This window comes from Oratosquilla oratoria, chromosome 43 (assembly GCF_046742065.1).
Source record: "Oratosquilla oratoria isolate Oo_2021 chromosome 43, ASM4674206v1, whole genome shotgun sequence".
NCBI classification, from domain to species: Eukaryota; Metazoa; Arthropoda; class Malacostraca; order Stomatopoda; family Squillidae; genus Oratosquilla; species Oratosquilla oratoria.
The window spans coordinates 15221146-15238645 of record NC_134819.1 but is presented as its reverse complement, the minus strand read 5'-3'; the positions used below and the strand labels follow the sequence as shown (position 1 = coordinate 15238645).

The 17500-nt window shown below is 39.1% G+C and overlaps 1 protein-coding gene across 3 annotated transcripts in view; it reads right to left on the bottom strand.

Annotated features, from left to right (window-relative positions):
• LOC143021942 (lysM and putative peptidoglycan-binding domain-containing protein 1-like) overlaps window positions 1-17500 on the bottom strand; it is a 109578-nt gene that overhangs the window by 64534 nt on the left and 27544 nt on the right. Inside the window, exon 1 of one of the 3 annotated variants that reach the window (XM_076179849.1) lies at window positions 11499-11646. The exons of 1 other annotated variant lie outside the window; for it this stretch is intronic. The gene's annotated coding sequence lies outside the window, so the exon portion shown is untranslated. Of the gene's footprint in view, window positions 1-11498; window positions 11647-17500 lie in introns of those variants that run through there. One more of the 3 variants, XM_076179845.1, reaches the window with a different exon arrangement.

Genomic DNA, 17500 nt, shown 5'->3' with positions numbered 1-17500 from the left:
ATATATATATATAATATATACAGTATATATATATACACATATATATATATACAGTATATATATACAGTATATATATATATATATATATATATATATATATATATGTGTGTGTGTGTGTGTGTGTGTGTGTGTGTGTGTGTGTGTGTGTGTGTGTGTGTGTGTGTGTGTGTGTGTGTGTGTGTGTGTGTGTGTGTGTGTGTGCGTGTGTTTATATGAAAGCAGGAAACAAGAGGGTTCATTAAGAGGACGCAGGAGGAAAAATATATTAAACTCTCGGCTTATCACTGCGCGTCAACAATCCCAGGAGGCAGTGACCTGCACAAGACTTCATAAATGAACAACTCCAAAGCTCAAGTCGATTCCGCTGCGTTCTCTCTGGCTGACTTCCAAGCGATTTGATTGTATTTTAGCTATTGCCAGGCGATTCTATTTAGCTTAAACGACACCTACATGATCAACATTGCACAGTTTTATTGTCAGTACACGGATGATATTGATGGAGTCATGTAGGGTTAATCTGTCAATATAAAGTAAAAGTTAATAACATTGATCGAGTTTGGGTTATTTTACCGTTGCAGTTTAATGTTTACTAAGAACCACTTATTCATGTGTTAGTAAGGACGATATTAAAATTGGGTATGTGACAATCACTGGTAACCGTTGACTTGGAATTACGAAGCTAGATTGTGTCGACCTGTTTTAGAAGGAGAGAGAGAGAAAGAAAAAGAAAATGAGAAAGAGAAAGGACCGGATTTCAACCTCTCGGGAGCTCCACCTTCAGATGAAGATAGCATAGTGGGTATTGCTTAACGGGTGGCGGTCAAACATGACTATCACCTAGATGGGAAACCCTGATCTCTACATACTTCTTCAGCACCCCGATGGCGCACTCCGTATATTTTGTTCTGGTCAAATGGGGTTCCCATTCGTTGTTATCTTCGGAAATCCCGACCAACACTGGTTGGTGAACACTAATTCTAATAGTGATACATAACCTAACTCAACCTGAACGTGAAATCACCAACATCTTGGTTTTAATTTTACCCAAATTGCTCGTATCTATTTTAATCGTTTATTTATATCTATTGATGCATTTATCTGTACACTTATTTATCTATTTATTTATAATTATTTTCCGTGCCGTACAACGCAACACCAAGATCGAGTACCTTGGGCAAAGGTGGTAAACACCTCGCGTGGGACCACCTTGATCACGTAACAAGTTGGAACAATAGTCTGATTCGACCGGCTGCTGACAAGTGTACTTCCTGCTTATCATATCACACGAAACACAATAGAAAACTGCACAGATAATCAGTACATTGAGAGTAAAGAACATTGGGTCGTTACTATGTCATCACCCTCAACTCCCACTTAGCTGAATAAAGTCGACTGGCGGTTTTGGCCTGCATAGAGTCTGTAAAGAACACCAGAATGGGGATGGATTGAAATATTCTTAATTTCTTAATTATAACGACTCTCCACTTCAGCTAGATAAAATTGTTTAGTGTCTAGTCAGAATAAGATACCTGAGGCTGTGTCAGATAATTGTTAAGATGCGTTTGAGCTTCTTTGATGTGATTTATTTTGTTCTGTTTAGCACGAGATAATTTCATTCAGCTGAATGGGGAGTCACTATTGCGATGGCGTTGGTGTGAGTGTAGATGTGGGGGTGGGGAAGTCTCACTATCCTCATACACGATACGAAAGGCCTTAAGACTTGATCAAATGGCAATCCTACTACCCACACACGATCCAGTCACACCCCAAGACCAGTTCAGTTGTTTACAGGAATCGGTCAAGGAGGATCTTAAGATTGACCCAAGGTTTTTCTATCCGTTCCCGATTTTGGAATGCTACTTGCCAGGCAGATAGGGCCGATGAAAAATTATTGGGATGGTTTGGGCACTTGGAAAGAATGAACGAAGAAAGATGTGAGAGTGAGAAAAGTGTGAAGAGCGGAGGTGGGTGGAGTGAACGTGAGGGGAAGACCGAAATTGAGATGGAAGGATGTGGTGAAAGAGGATTTGAGCAAGAGGGGAATGTCTGTTGGGTAGAGAAGGGAGAAGGCAGGTGATAGGTGTGAATGGAGAATGTATTATAGTTTGACGCAGCCAGAAAGGATTTATCCTCAACTTTTTATTTATTTTTTTATTTATTATTATTATTATTATTATTATTATTATCATTATCATTATCATTATCATTATTATTATCATTATCATTATCATTATCATTATTATTATTATTATTATTATTATTATTATTATTATCATCATTATTATAATCACTACTACCACCATTTATCTATTTATTTATTTTAATTTAATTTATTTATCTATTTATTTATTCATTTATCTATTTATTTTTGCAAGAGGGGACGAGTAGGAGGGGTTGCCGTGTTTATAAAGTGGTTGGCCCTGCCATGGATGTGCTGTATCTTGCTGCCTTGCTTCTGACTCGGGCAGTGGGCAGGAGACAGGGATGACCAATGATACACGAGAATCTAAGATGAGAGGAAAACAAATGGATAATTGATGGTAGTGGATGGTTGATTAGCTCCTTTATAGGGGGAAGAGGTTCTTGGTGTTTATCTACTGTCTTTCTGTATATATATATATATATATATATATATATATATATATATATATATATCATTTATATACATATTATATATATGCAATAAATACACTAGGAACGTGTGTTTTATAAATGCAAGGTAACCACTTAAGGAATTTAATTGAAAGTTGCCTGATTAAAATCACAAATGATAACAACTTTAACCTTAACTTAGGATTGTAAAAAATTGATAATTATATTTGCAAAGAAATAGCCAATAATTACAAAATGTAAGAATGCTGGACGTGTGACCCACGCCCGGACAATTCGTCCACAACCTTTCCCAGTGACTTCCACAACCTCTCCTAGTGAGTTCCACAACCTTCCCTAGTGAATTCATTATACTATTGTCCTACTATATTATGTTTGCTGTACCCTCTTTCTTTGTAATTTACACTGAAGATGTAATATACGAAAGCGCTCTGATCCGTTTGTTTATTTTCTTAAGTGGTTACCTTGCATATATATATATATATATATATATATATATATATATATATATATATATATATATATATATGTATGTATGACGGAATGAATGGAAAGGGTGATGAGGTAGACGCCAAAAAACCGTTGGAGTTTATTACTAACGTTTCGTCCTTAAAGGACTTCCTCAGAGTATACACTAAGAAAATATTGAAGTATATAAGCTGTAAATATTTTCTTAGTGTATACTCTGAGGAAGTCCTTTAAGGACGAAACGTTAGTAATAAACTCCAACGGTTTTTTGGCGTTTACCTCATCACCCTTTCCACTCATATATATATATATATATATATATATATATATATATATATATATATATATATATATATATAAACCTATCGTTTTTCATCATTATACAATTACAGTGGTAATCGTGAAGATGACCTATGAAAATAAATTTCATTACCAATTGAAATAACAAAATCCTTGCAACACAACTCTAATTTGATTTAATGCCCTCACGCTCTGACCGTTATGCCATTTATTTGAAAATTATTATATCCAAAGTTGGCAGAGGCCACCCGAGTATTATATCAATGTGGATACTCCATTCAAACTACAATAGCGGAATAGTCCCAAATGATGTACAGACTGAAGCAGCAGTGTATTATGAAAGCCTTCATGGTTGTGCGCCTTGATATTTCATTTGACATACACATTGTGCAAAATATACCTTCTTTCACAGTTTGGAGTTCCTCCCCTGACAGAAATTTCCCAATGGCCTCGATTTAATCACAAGAGAAAGCAAAAAGAGAAAATTATTGGCTCTTAAAATGACTCAATTCTTCTCACATACCTTTCCTGATTAGATTAATTAACTCTTTTTCGGGCGGGCATCACAACTGAAGAATACGAACATTGTCCTCAATTGCCTCATAATGATAGCACAGAAACAGTTTTCTTGATTTCTTTTTTAAATACATTTCTTATGTAATTATTTAATATTTCTTTAAATGTCAAGATATTAGCCCCACTTTTTCGTTCCTTTACTTTCTACCAATAATCTGCATTTTTTTTTCCTTTTTTTTGGTTTGTCTTTAAACCCTTTCCTTTAAATTTTCCATAACCACTCATTTTATTTGTATGACTGAATGGATTCAGTTAAAAATTGCTAGTCTGCAGAGGAATGATTTGACTGCATAGTAATCCTTCGATGCTGTCAGATGTGAAACTGACAGTTGGCGTCACGATCAACAACGCGCTATCCGGTATGAACCGGCCGAGTTGGGCGGTTTGAAAACGCAAACACTGCTTGGTCGCCAACCAACTGTCAGTCAGACGGACAGACCATAATCAACCCATACACGATCTAGTCTGGTCGGATCCGGTGGTCTCAAGGCCAAATCTGACCATGTATGGGGGATGGGGGCTTTAGGTAGAATGAAGAAACCACCCTTAGACGCTGACATCCGGGACTTCTGTAGATGTGCCTTTCGTCAGACGATTTCGTTCAGGCAATGAAACTCAGCCTATTATTGAAAGGTTACCCTCACTGCACACGTACACACACACTAGGCAGACGCATAGAAAAAATACAAAATGGAAATCTTTCTTAGCGGGTTCCTCCCTTCCCATAGCACTTCGGGTGACGTGATTTATCGGTCTTGTTTATTAGTTACACTAAACCTCGCCTAAGACGGAGCCGAATATCTTGGATGCTTCGAATTGTCAACCAAGATATTCGGGGTTTCAATGAGTTTTCTTCACCTCTCTTTACCCATCCATATACAGTATTTATTTGTTTACCTATGTATATATTTATATTACATTGTGTCTGTCTGTACTATCTTCAACATATGATGATGATTTATTATAGTATATCAAAGAAGGTTAGGTTAGTGTATAAACTGCTAAATAGGGGAATTCGCGGGAACGGATGTTTGGGAAATATCTGTAGACTATCGCTGGGAATACCACAAATGTGCACACACACACGAACTGCACATAAAACACACACACACACGCGCACGTTTAACTGTTGATGGTAAATATACACACACGCACACATCCATGGACACGCACATGCAAACATTATAGAATCATGAAAGGCATAAACTATTGATAGAGAGGATCTAATAAAATGGGGTAGTAGAAATACAAGAGGACACGAAAAAAAGATAATAATGATAAAGAAAGACAGTTATAGAAGAGATCTGAAAAAGAACAGCTTTCCCCATAGAGTAATAGACATTTGGAACAAGTTAGATGAGAAAGTGGTGTGTGCAAAAACAATATATGAATTTAAAAACAGTCTAGATAAAATGAGATATGAAGACGGGACATCACGAGCATAGCTCCCCTTCCCGTAAAATACAACTAGGTAAATACATACGTTTGACTTTTTATGGTTAATACACAATCGCGCGTGCGCACGTTTGGGTAAAAATCCAGAATCACGAAAACACAGATATTTAACATGAAACTTACACGTTGTCTAATAGCTCTTAACCTAACCTAACCTTAACTAACTTAACCTAATTTTACAGTTCCATAGGAAACAAAAAAATCTTTCCAATGCAAAAATTAAAGAAGTGAAAAATATGAGTGATACTGGAATAGAACCCAAGTGTTACAGATGGTTAGTGTCTTTAGAATTGTTGCACGGGTGTGGGAGGGGGAGGTCAAATCTCGCTCAGGGTTGAAAAGCTTCGATACCACTGAAAGCCATTACTGTCCTCCTTGTGCAAAATGAATGGGGTGTGTGTTTAAGATCACATTATTCTACACAGGTCGGTCTATATGCGAGCTCTGAAAGAATATTGGCCATTGATCAATACTTACCGCAGCGGTTAGCGTCATGATCTCCCGTGCGTGAGGTACCGAGTTTGCGCCTCATTCCTGATGTGAGAAAAATATTCACCGATACTACAAACCGCTATTTCCTACTGTGTGTGTGATTCACCATGGTCTTGGATTACGTGTTGGATTCGTGATCGATAGCTATTTCCCTCTCAGAAGAGAACTCAGAGCTCATATATGACCGGTGTATGGGTAATGCTGTGACCTTACACACACACACACACACACACACACACACACACACACACACACACACACACACACACACACACACACACACACACCTCTCCACCCACGAGAGTTAGAGTACCGGCTCGCAGCGCATCGATACTGAAATTATTTCAGCCCTGGGCGGGATTTGAACTTGGACCACCGTAGTGACAACCGCGAACGCTATCACTGCGCCACGAGTCGTGCATGCTCATATGTGTGTGTGTGTGTGTGTGTGTGTGTGTGTGTGTGTGTGTGTGTGTGTGTGTGTGTGTGTGTGTGTGCCTAATTGTATTTATCAAACTGCAGTACATAGAAAGGGAGTTACACTCGTTCTGTCTCCTATTCCCCAACCACCATACCTTGTTTTATGTTTATACAGGGTTCCAACTTGTGCAATATCATCTCCAAAGCCAAGCGTGGCTACATTTTTAAGCGCGCGCGCCAAAATCAGCTAAAAATGTCCCACGTGCCAACCAATATTGCTGGGAACTTATTATTGTTTACTAAGTATTGGGGGAACTTTAAAAAAAAAAAAAAAACACACACACACACACGCAGGAACTGTAAAATCAAATAATATAGTAAATATGATTTGTAAGTCATGTCTGATTGAATTAATATGAAATTCAGCTAAGTAATTTTTATCTAAATGCCGTTTTTATTTTCATGTGCAAATCTAGATGTCATATCGCCTCCTTTCCCACACCAAGACGATTGATCCATCTTCTCAACCTTTCCTAGGCTTCAATGACCTCTCCCCCCCCTCCCCGCATTCCTCCGGATTCTCTTATTTAAGCTCAGTCATGTGGATCACGACTTTGTACTTAAAAAGTTGAAATAAGCGAAATGTCGTACCAATAAAGGTTCCATCCTCACAAAATGTATCTTTTCACACTCTGTGTGCATATATATATATATATACATATATATATATATATATATATATATATATATATATATATATATTGATAAGTATTTTAGACAAATTATTTGGATGATGGAGAACATAAGCACAGGGGTTCCGAGCCTTCCCCTGTGCTTATGTTCTCCATCATCCAAATATCTATATATATATATATATATATATATATATATATATATATATATTATATATATGTATATATATATGTGTGTGTGTATATATATATATATATATATATATATATATATATACCAAGAGCTTTTCCCCTTTATAAGGGAGGTAGCCAAGTCAAAGGCACGTACCTACTCCCACCCATTCCACTCCCATTCACCACCCTTTCCACCCCCCCATCCCATCTTCGCTCCTTGTGGATGACGGGTCATCCCTGCATCCTGCCCACTGCCCTGAGTCAGGAGCAATGTAGCAAGAGACAGTACATCCACAGTAAGGCCGCTTAACTTAATCGGCGACCTCTCCTCTCCGTCATCTCATGCAGACAAAGAGGAGACGGGGAGAGAGCCCTTCGGGCTACGTCAAAATATAATTCACGCATAAACACTCACTACGCCCACCTCTCCCCACCCCTCCCTTTCTTGCATAGCAGTATCATCTATACAAAGTCACTCTCCACGCACCCCTATCTCCTGCCTCCCCGTTTTCTTGATCAACAGATATCCCCCTCTTGCTCAACGCCCCTTTCACCCCATCCATCCTTCTCACCCTTGGTCGTCCCCTCAAGTTCACTCCCTCCACCTCTCCCTTCCACACTTCTTTTACTAATCCTTCATCACTCATTCTTTCCATGTCTCCAAACCATCCCAATACTCTTTCATCAGCCCTATCTGCCATCTCCCTTTCCATTTCCGCTCTCCCCCTCACCTCCTTGTTCCTCAATCTATCAAACCTAGTAACTCCTATTATACTTCTCAGACATTTCATCTTAAATACATTTAAACTTTTCCTGTCTTCCTCTCTTAAATGCCAAGTCTCTGCCCCATACAAAGCCGTCGGCATAATCACCCTTCCATACAATCTCCTCTTTGCGTCCATTACTAGATTCCTATTTCTCATGACTCTTTTTAACCCCCCAAGGCATTTACTTGCTTCTCTCAATCTACAATTTACCTCTACCTCCACTTCTCCCTTTCCTGCCACATGTGACCCCAAATACCTAAAACTATCCACCTTCTACAGCCTCTCTCCTTTTACACTTCCAACTCACTGCCATCCTCTACCTTCGTACATCTCATCACCTTGCTTTTACCCACATTTATCTTCAACTTTCTCCTATCACATACCTTCCCAGACTCCATCACTAATTCCCTTAATCCCTCCTCTAACCCTGCCACAAGCGCATTGTCGTCCCAAACAATAACTGGCTCACCTCCCACTTTTCTTCATGTTCTTTAACCACCTCCAGTCCCCTGCCCATTACACTCGGCTTTACCTCCCGCACCACCCTTTCCATGTACACATTGAACAGCCAAGGCGACATGACACATCCCTGACGCAGTCCCACATTTAACCAGTTACCTCAAACCAATGTGTATATATATATATATATATATATATATATATATATATATGTGTGTGTGTGTGTGTGTGTGTGTGTGTGTGTGTGTGTTTAGTTATACGTGTGTATGTTTGTATATATATCTATATATATATATATATATATATATATATATGTGATAATTTTTATGACAGTCGCATGTAGGATTCGAACCCACTGCTTTCGGTCACCGTAAGATTACCTTCACAGAGCCTTTACACTGACCGAAAGCAGTGGGCTCGAACCCTACACGCGACTGTCATAAAAATGATCAGGTTAATGTCGCTGTCACTACGAATTTCTCTCTCACTCACACACATACACACACACACACACACACACACACACACACACACACACACACACACACACACACATATATATATATATATATATATATATATATATATATATATATATATATATATATATATGTAAATATATCATGTGTGTGTATATGTGCATGTGCGGATACACATATACATACAAACACACATGTAAATATACAGTACACCACACACATCATCGCACACACGTAAGAACACGCACACGCACACACGTAAGAACACGCACACGCACACACATACTGGTATGCACATGGACTGTGTCCAACCTTGAACGTAATTACAATTATATATTAGTCATCAACTGATGGTACTGTAAAAACAACTCTGGCAACTAGTAATGAAATTAATTACAAACTCTCCGTCCAGTATTGCTTATTAAAACATACTGGTGTGCCATGCAAGGTCTATTTCAGTTTCTTGGACCAAGATAAAGTTGAAAATTTGTTACCTGTACAAAATATGTTATACGTTGAAAATTTATGGGGTCCATTCAAATTCAAAAGACAAACATAGGCATCCTGTAAACTATGGTGTTATGCGTGGATTTTATCCCCAAATATTCATTCAGAAACCAGTTGCACTGTTAAAGTGTAATTCTGTTAATTTAGATTATATGAATTATCTGAGATAATATTCACTACGCGACTTCCAGCATCTGTTCATTCATAAACGCATACACTCGAGTCACTGAAATTGTTTTTTTTTTTATCGATTCTCAACAATATTTTACTTTGGGATGTTAAAAAATACCAATTTGGCAGAGAATCACAAAGAAAACTTACAACTTACCATTTAAAAACATTTTATCTTTAATTAATTATGTAAAAATCACGTGCACAATCAAGGGGAATGTCTAGGAATTGTCTCTTTTATGGCGACATTTGGCACCGTTGGAAACAAACTCCGAGATGATCAAAACGGCTGTCGAACTGAAACGCTCCAGCTCAATTCCAACACTCAAGACCACTGATGTAAGAATCAAATTTGTTTACCAATTCTGGCTTTAGACCTCCAATCTGTGCAATGACTTCGCACTTTGAATATAGCGTGTATTCATTATTTTCATGGATCACTTACTCGACCCGTGGTCGACAGTTATTACCTTCCCAGACTTATGACTCATGCTGTGACCTTACATATTTCTTGCCCTGGGCGGGGACCGATCTCGAGACCGGAGCGATAGAAGTCCAATATGGTTCCACTATGTCAACAAGCCGTGAGCGATCTATGGGTAATACTGTGATTTTACATACACACACACACACACACACACACACACACACACACACACACACACACACACACACACACACACACACACACACACACACACACACACACACATTTCCTTGGCCACCAGATTTGGAGTGTTAGCTCGCGGAGTAGCTGGATATATCACAGCCCTGGGCGGTACTCGAACTCGGATCGCTATGTTAGCGGCTGAGAACGCTACCACTAAACCACCGAGCCGGTGTATGTGTATGTGTGATTTACAATGGTCCTCGATCACGTGTTGGACTCGTGATCGACAGCTATTTCCCTCCCGGAGGAGAGCTCAGAGCTCATATAAGATCGATCTATGGGTAATGCTGTGACCTTTACACTCGCACACACACCCAACTCCCCGCCAACAAGAGTTGGAGTAAAGACCCGCAGCGCAGCGAGACTGAAATTGTTTCAGCACTGGGCGGGATTCGAACCCGGGCCGCCGTAGTGACAGCCGGGAGCTCTAACCAGTGTGTGTGTGTGTCCGTGTATGTGTGTGTGTGTTTGTTTGAGAGAGACCGATACAAATCCCAATAGTTGTGTCATTGTTGCCTGCTGATCAATCGATATGACGTCATAACGCGTGGCTATGGATTTGCTCCAAGCGTTGAAAGATTTTATGGTTATAAAGAAAACGGAGTCTGTAGACATCCGAGATTTAGTGATACACAAAACACGAAATAAACACTGTCTATGAGAACACAATGATTGAACTTGCTGGTTGAGCGTTAATGCGAGATTGCGAGGTATGGGTGGCATGATTGTTTTCATTGTCACTTTTGAGATCAGATACTGCAGCACCGATAGAAAAAATTCTGTACGAATGCACAAAAATGACATCCAGATATAGTGTAGCACAAGGTGGGGCAATCGTCAGTTTGATTGTCATTTCAACTCTTTTCGAGATCTCATTTTAGCTACAATGACAAGATATTTGTATAGAATTGCATTGCATGAAATACTCTGCTTGATAGTTTACAAATCATCTCATAAATCGACTCACTAGTCAGTTCACAATAAATTAGTTCACAATAAGCTCTTTCACCTTTCGTTCACTGTGTCCTAGTTCTTCCTCTAGGACTTAGTCTTTGAACTTTGACATTTCTATCACGTAAAAATCGCGACGAATATACGAATATTCAAAAGAACGTAACAAAAATATATCCAGGTAAAGGGAAAGAAAATAGAAAATAGGGGGAAAATAAGAAGAAAAGAAGGAAAAGGGTAATAAGAAGGAAAAACAAGAAGAGAAAGAGAGAAAACGAAAGAAAAGAGAAAATAATCGGCGACGTACCCACGGGTCCTGCCCGCCCACAGGGGGACTTCCGCTTCCCTTCCCCCGTGGTGCTCCCACTGTCCTGGGATATACTATCCTATTTGGCACTCAGCAGGTGCCTGGTGTCGTGCCACGGCGCGGCGTACAGTCGCACACTAAAGTCCAGGCTCAATCGCGCATGCGCTCAACAGTGGAGTGGTGGTGGAAGTGGGTGGCGGAGTTGTGGTGGTAGTTGTGGTAGAGATGATGGTGGTGGTAGTTCTGGTGGATGAAATGGTGATGGTGGTAGTGGTGGTGGAGGAAGTGGTGGTAGTGGTGGTGGTGATGAGGATGAGAGGAGAGGGAGTAGTGGTGGAGGTGGTGGAGGGTACGGTGGTTGTGGTGGAGGTGTTGGTGGTGACGAGAGGTCGTAGTGGTGGTGATAATAATGTTAGTGACGGTAGTGGAGGAGATGGTAGTGGTGGTGATGGAGATGGTTGAGGTGGTGGAGTTTGAGGCGATGGAGATACGAGGGTGTGGCGACAGAGGTAGTGAGGGAAGGGGGAGGGGGAGAGGGAGGTGGAGTTTGATGGGGAGTGGGAGGAGGAGGTTCTAGCTCGGCACCACGGCGCCAACTAGCCAAACCACCCTCTCCCCCTCCTCCCCCCAAGATTAGCCCTCCTCCTCCCCCTCCACCTCCACCTCCCCCGTCCCCTTCCCCCGGGGGTGGGGGTGAGGATGGGGGAATAGGATAAAAGATTATTCTGGAAATACGATGGAGTTGAACGTACGAATCCATAGTACCGCAGGGCTGATAGTTTGTGTGAATAGTAACTGTGATAGTGATAACCGAATCGTACTTAATACAAGGGAACTAATATACAGTATATATATATATATATATATATATATATATATATATATATATATATATATACATATATATACATATATATATGTATATATCTATACATGTATATATGTTCATATGCATGTATATATATGCATATATATATATACATATATATATATACATATATATATACATATATATATATATAGTATATATATATATATATATATATATATATATATATATATATATATATATATATATCAAATCCTCAATAACTGATTTAATATCTGGATATTTTTCGTAATCAGTATCACAGGTCAATTCCAAATGACCACAAGATGAAGATACACTAAGACAGGGTTTAGTAGTTCCAACTACTACACGGGGATTACCATCTTCTCTAGGGAGACTTCATCTCCTGAGGAATAAAATCAGCTGGCGCCATCCTTAATTAAGTACACAATATGCTCCATCCCTTTCCTGCCTGATGGTCCTTTCCCTTTTGTTACGTCTGCCGCCAGGTGATTTAATTCATTCTGTTCACATTTCCATTACAGATATTTCTTTTATATACTTTCTTCTCTGTGATCCATTTGAGGAAATCCCAATACATTCTCCTACACGAAAGGTTAAAGTATGTTTTAGTGATATGCTGATGTGCAGCATGATATAGCATAATATGCTAGTCATATTGTGAGGGAGATTTTATTTTCACAGCAGAAGATTTCAATAAAGGGAATATGATGATATTCGTATCTTTGCCGATAAAATTGTCTACAAAAAATCGATGCAATAGGAAGACGCTTTTTAGACTTATGAACTAAAAGAAGGAATGCTGAATCACTTTTAACTTAAAAATCTTCAAATCCTTCCTTAACCATTCCCACAATCCACCTCCTCATTTTCCAAAACTGCCCAGTAGTGGAGGACAAGAATGCCATGACTACGTTCCTCTAGCCCAGTGGTTCCCAAACTTTTTTTTTCCAGTTTTACAACTATACGTACTAATTTAACCTTAATCCTAATGCCAGGTACCGCAATGTTTTCTTTATTTTATTTTATTTTATTTTATTTTTAACTTTTTTGTCACCCCCCCATTACCCCCGAATTTTTTTTACCTCCCCCCCAGGGGGTACTTTACCCACAGTTTGGGAACCACTGCTCTAGCGTATCGTTAAGAACGACTGAAAATGAGATAGCTTGAAAATATACGTCTCCTTTCTCCCACAAAGAGGCAATTACAAACATCTTTTTATGAAAAATTCGGTCAGCCTTATTGCAATAAGGATTGAAATGGGGATTAAAATTGGGTGATTAAAATGGGGATTCAAATTGGGTGACGTAAGAATTGTCCGGTGGCGTTTTTGTGCCCATCGACTAAACGACCTTGGAAAATGTAGTACATGAAAGAGAGGGCATGTTTTTGTATGTGGAAGATATTTACCTTCGGGTCCGACGGGGAGTAGTTATGTACGGTCTGAAAGTGATATTTACTAAGATCATTTAGGGATAGAGGAGTGGTGTTTTTGTCTAGTCAGAATCACATTGTCCAGCTAAGATCTATAATCCACAGACAGAATTGTCCCATCGCTGACCGAAAATAAATTGCATCGCAAACAATGGTTTTAATTTTTTTTAAAGTATGATATTCATAATTATCAGTCCTAATCACTACACGGTGAGTATGCAGTGAACAAAACGCCATCTGTTAGCAGTTAGGGAGAACAAAAAGTTGTCGTCGAACTATGGAAGTTGAATGAATGTCGTCTGAATGGTTACACGGATGCTCGAGCTATAGGATACGAGCTTGTGAAGCTTTAGTTAGAAAGTGGGATAGGAGGACAAGTAATCTATTTCAGTGTGTGCGTGTGTATGTGCGTTTGTGTGATTCACCATGGTCTTGGATCACGTGTCAGACTCGCGATCGACAGCCATTAACCTCCCGGACGAGAGCTCAGAGATCGTATGACCGCTCTACAGGTAATACTGCGACCTTACACGCACACACACACCCAGCTCCCCGCCCACGAGACTTGGAGTAACGACTCGCATCGCAGCGATATTGAAATTATTTCAGCCCTGGGCAGGATACGAACCCATACCGTCGTATAAGCAGGTGAGATCACTACCACTGCGTCATGAAGCCATATGTTTGTATATGGGTGTGTTTGTGTCCTTATGTGTGCGTGAACTCTACAGTATATTGTGAAGAGTCAGCCTTGCTGTGAGAAGAGCTCATTGCAGATTGCGAGGGTGCAAATTGTGTAAAAGGAAAGGTTGATAGAAATATATATACATATATATATGTACATATATATATATATATATATATGTATATATATATATATATATATATGTATGTATGTATGTATGTATATGTATGTAAATATATATACATACATATATATATATATATATGTATATATATATGTATGTATGTATATGTATGTATATATATATACATATATATATATATATATATATATATATATATATATATGTATGTATGTATATGTATGTATATATATATATATATGTATATATATATATATATATATATATATCGTGTTAAATAAAGTTCACACAATAACGTACATAAGACATGCCAACAAAATAAAACAAAAACCTGACAAACAATAAAATCAATTCAAACTATAAACTAGAGAATAATGATACTAGGACCAAGCCAAATGAGAAGAACATGAAAGCATTTATAATAAAACAAAGGGTATGGAGGAAAACACCACAAGAAAGAAATACTAAACTGAGATAGATCGCAGAATAACAGAGGATCGAAGAACAGGAAAACGTTGAGAGAGAATTGCGGGGGAGATGTTCTCAACGGCTATATGAATCTTCGTCCACCTCGAGTTTCACCCGTCGTCCCTGTATATATATATGTATATATATATATATATTATATAATATGTATATATCATATGTATATATATTATATAGGTTTATATCATATATAATATATATATGTGTGTGTGTGTGTGTGTGTGTGTATGTGTGTGTGTGCGTGTGTGTGTGTGTGTGTGTGTGTGTGTGTGTGTGTGTGTGTGTGTGTGTGTGTGTGTGTATGTGTGTGTGTGCGTGTGTGTGTGTGTGTGTGTGTGTGTGTGTGTGTGTGTGTGTGTGTGTGTGTGGTTCACCATGGTCTTCGATCACGTGTTGGACTCGTGATCGACAGTTATTTCCCTCCCAAAAGAGAGCTCAGAGCTCATATATGACCGATCTATGGGTAATGCTGTGACCTTACACGTACACCCACCCACCGAACTTCCTGCCCACGAGAGTTGGTGTAACGACTCGCAGTGCAGCGATACTGAAATTATTTCAGCCCTGGGCGGGATTCGAACCCGGACCGCCGTAGTGGGGGCCGCGTTCGCCCACATGATAAATGCTTGACTTATGATATTAACGATTAAATAGAATGTACAAGACTTAACTCCAATGTGTCAATTTCCCCGAGTCGTGTTCCTACCACTAAGGCAAATAGGGTTGATGTCTATACATTGCCAGTCTCATAAAGAGAGTGCCTAGGTCATTTGTCCAACTTTTAAAGAGATCGAAAAAAAAAATAGTTTTTCTATTTTATAATCTACGTAATGTTCCTCCGAACGTAGTTTTAACCTACTCAGACACTAAACAAGACATTGGGAATTGTACCACAAGGAGCAGTGAAAAACTGATTTATAAAAAAAAAAAAAAAAATCCAGAAATTGACGAAAAATTACTTAAGCGATTTCCTCACGAGGGTTTCCCAAGTTTCCGAGAGCGCTTTCCTCTTCTTACATTTGTCTCTATGGCGCTCCGTGGTATGCTTGTACAAGGTTGACGCTGGGTCTTTGCATCTCGCTGTCCGTTCTTCCACTTTGGTTACAAGATTCTTTTGTGTCTCCAGAGCCCTTACGTGCCTAAGTGCCGCCCCGGGGCAAAAGAAAAAGAAGAAGAAGAAAAAAAAAGTGACGTCCCCCCCCCTCCTTCTCCCATCACCACTTCCCACTCCACTATCCCTTACAGCCTGTTTTACCTATTGGCTTGCGAAATAATTAAACAGATTTTAAGAATTGTATTTAATGTCCCTATTGCAGAAAGGATAAGGGGAAACTATTCCATATTCTGTTGATTCTAACGCAGACTTCGTATATCACGGTAAAATATTCAGGGCTCCTCTGACCTTTTTTATTGTAATTATTTTGTCAGCCTTGTGGGCCACATGTCCAGACTATAACTGCCGCCCCCCTAAATGTGCCGCCCCAGGGCATATTCAACCCCCCCCCCCCGCACACACACACTCATGTGAGGGACCTGTGTGTCTCCTCTACATACTTCGCATCACAGTCTTTACATCCAACGCAATACACTGCACCCATCTGCTGTGTATGTTTCTCTTGACCTTTGACCTCTGGCCGAGTTCTGATAACATAGGATTGTAAGAATGGAAGAGACTACAAGAGACCATAAGGCCTAGCTAGGCAGTTCCAGGTCCCTTACCACCTGTCATACCTACCCATAAAATTATCTAATGTTCTCTTAAAAACAACAAATTCTTTCGGCACTCATTACAAGGTTGCCAAGTCTATTTCAGTTCTTGTCTATTTTCTTCTTAAATGTAAATTTGTCCAATTTAAATCCATTACCATAAGTCCTGTCCTGCCGTCTTAATATGATGACCTTGTCTGTATCACACTTGTTAAAACACTTGACTCATTTGAATACCTCTAGTACAGCTTCTCCCAACCTGGGGTGCTGAAATAAATTATAGGGGGTGCTGGGAAGTGCACACAAAAATCACATTGATATATGTATCATTGATTACCTAGTTGCGCATATTTGACCTTTTCCATGATATTTTATTTTTCTAGTGTGTTCTTATTTTTTCTACAAACAATATTGTCAATTTGTTTCAATTCTAAGGAATCAAGAAAATAAATCATCTAGCAGTACACTTCACTTTCTTTTATCCTTCTAATAACAAGATAGGGGTGTTGGACTGCTTAGACATGACAAAAGGGGGTGCTATGGTCGGAAAAGTTTGGGAAACGCTGCTATAATAGATCACTCTGTATTCTTCGTCTTTCCAGAGAGTGAGAGTGTAAGTTAAGATGTCTAAGTCAGTCTCCGTAAGGTGTATTTCCAAGCCCATGTATCATTTTGGTCATTTTCCTCCGAACTGATT